Source organism: Octopus bimaculoides, chromosome 6, assembly GCF_001194135.2.
Source record: "Octopus bimaculoides isolate UCB-OBI-ISO-001 chromosome 6, ASM119413v2, whole genome shotgun sequence".
Classification (NCBI taxonomy): domain Eukaryota; kingdom Metazoa; phylum Mollusca; class Cephalopoda; order Octopoda; family Octopodidae; genus Octopus; species Octopus bimaculoides.
In genome coordinates, this window is record NC_068986.1 from 91,856,100 (window position 1) to 91,858,478 (window position 2,379).

The 2,379-nt window shown below is 36.2% G+C and overlaps 1 protein-coding gene across 6 annotated transcripts in view; it reads right to left on the reverse strand.

Annotated features, from left to right (window-relative positions):
* The window catches only part of LOC106873676 (tubulin polyglutamylase TTLL5), a 152,629-nt gene that overhangs the window by 99,803 nt on the left and 50,447 nt on the right, over window positions 1-2,379 (reverse strand). Inside the window, exon 1 of one of the 6 annotated variants that reach the window (XM_052968974.1) lies at window positions 1,580-1,739. The exons of the other annotated variants lie outside the window; for them this stretch is intronic. The gene's annotated coding sequence lies outside the window, so the exon portion shown is untranslated. Of the gene's footprint in view, window positions 1-1,579; window positions 1,740-2,379 lie in introns of those variants that run through there. 6 annotated transcript variants of the gene reach the window in all.

Genomic DNA, 2,379 nt, shown 5'->3' on the forward strand with positions numbered 1-2,379 from the left:
AAATTTTGACTGCTATTTCCAACAGTTTGTGTAACTATGTAAAGCAGGAGTAAGGAACCCCTCGCCTGCGTGTGAAATTTCGCCCGAATTCATATTTGAAACCTCTCTCTGACGTCTCTAAAAGTCGAGGCGTTAATAAACAGGTTAAGCTAAAACAGTTATTTCCAAAGCTGCAATGTAATAAACAATTTATATGGCAAAATAAAAATACAAAAATTGTTAGCCGTAATATAGTTTTGTGACATTAATCGTAAGTCGAATGACGTACGAATAACCACACCTTCATTACAACCTGCTTGCAGACATTTGTCTTCGGTTATTGTAAATTGGTAATGAATAGTCAGTTTCCTTTACGTTTGTTGTCAGTGTTATGTCAAATTAAGTGCAATAATTGTCAAGGCTAACAACATTTACGGTTCATTTGCCTATTTTCATTAAAGATTTCAGAGTAATATTATAAATAAGCATAAAAACTTCTTCTGCAATGGTTTGTAATAATAAAAGTTTCATGAAAGAGTTCTTTGCTCGGTTTAAAATGGGAGAAATTATTTTTTCATAGAAATTAATGGACGTGATCTTCGAGTTTATAACATCACTTTTACTTTCGTGAAAAACTTGGATTTTATTCTACCAGGGCCGGTTTTTATGTTTTATTTTTGGTCAATCTTATGAGATTTCACAGGAAAGTAAAATAATGTATATTCTTTTGAAGCTAGTGTCATTTTCGAGTCACTAAAATGATGGACTCTATGAAGTATTGCTTCTTCGCAGAAATTTCTTACACAACAGCAGCAAATGAAAAACAACAGCAAATTGTAATACACGGGGGGGGGGGGGTTAAGGAATACATCGACAACAAATTGGCAAATGTACAAATAACAAATATAACATATGATAAATTTAATATCAACATTATTATTCGCACTGTTATTTCATATAAAAAAAATAAAATACACGTGACTTGGAAGAACCTCGGTTCGTGACAAAAGTGAAAGTAAACTAACAAGTGTGAGGGAAGTCAAACAAAAATAACGGCCCCTGATAAAAGATTTGTATTAAAAAATTGTTTCACTCTCAAGAATGAAACTGATGTTGAAAACTCAAAGATTGGCGCAAATGGAATGTGTGTGTGCGTTACTGAAGATTCGAAACCCTACTTTTGACTAAACAAAAGAAAATTTGAAAGACTCGTTTAGATAAACTGGTAATTTTAAATCTTTATGGAACCAACAAACAGTCTATACTCAAGATATATATATGAAAGAAGATACTTCTAAAATATGAGCCATTTATGAAGCATATGGGTCCATAGCAAAGAAAGCAAAAGTAGACATTCGAAGGCGAGTTTGCAGCTCAGTGAATTTTTAAGTCCATAAAAAGATTAATGATAATTGTGGAGACTGTTTCTGACCACGTATATTTAACAGACACACGGGGCTAACGAGAAGTAAACAACATCAGAATTTGTTTTATTTGATGGCGGTAAATGAGACAATAAATATGGTAAATTGATCTCTGTTAGCTCTATATATTTTTATGGGGGATAACGACAAAATTTATACTTGTAAGATTTACTTACTTTAAAATCGATGTATCTGTAGCAAATAACCTTTCTCCAATTCTAACTCTGGATGCTTTGATATTGTTTTATTTTGTAATGTTGACCAGAGATAATTACCACTCTCGACTAATATAACCATATTCAATAATATCGACCTGAGTTAGATTCCGTTATGACACTTTTTCCCAACCAATCGTCTTTAACGTCAGTTTTGGACAGGTGTTAACAGACAAAAGAAGAGTTTAATTTTCGCCCCCTAAATATCTTATGGAATATTCTAAAACATTTTAGCGAGCTTATAAAAACCTGGAGGTTAGTTTTTTAAAGAGAATGTTTATGGTCTGGACGTGGGTTCGAATCGTTACACGCTGTTGTTGTTGCGCACATTGTTTTTGTTGTGGGTTTCCCCGTGCGGGTGAGCCGGGAATCGTTGAGATGTTTTGACTGTTGAGTTTTCGTCACTGATTTGTTTGCATTTGTTTAACCCTATCTATGGGAGAGGTGGAGAAGGGAAGGGGTGGACGGCGATCCGAGGGGTGAATGCCAGTACTTTGGAGGTGCAAGAAGTGGGGGTTGAGACAGGAGGGTGAAGGGAGGGAGCCACTCTAGGGCTGGCTCCTCCAGGACGTTGTCCGCGTCCTTAAGCGGGATAGTGGTCGTCCCGATAGAGGTAATGGAGGAGTGCTTCGAAAACGTGAGGAGATTGACCACATTCTACATACGTGGAAAGAAATACGGCACATTGGAAGTAAGGTTTGGAAACGAAGAAGATGCCATAAGCCAATCCACGGAGCCGATAAGGACACCGGAATGGGTAC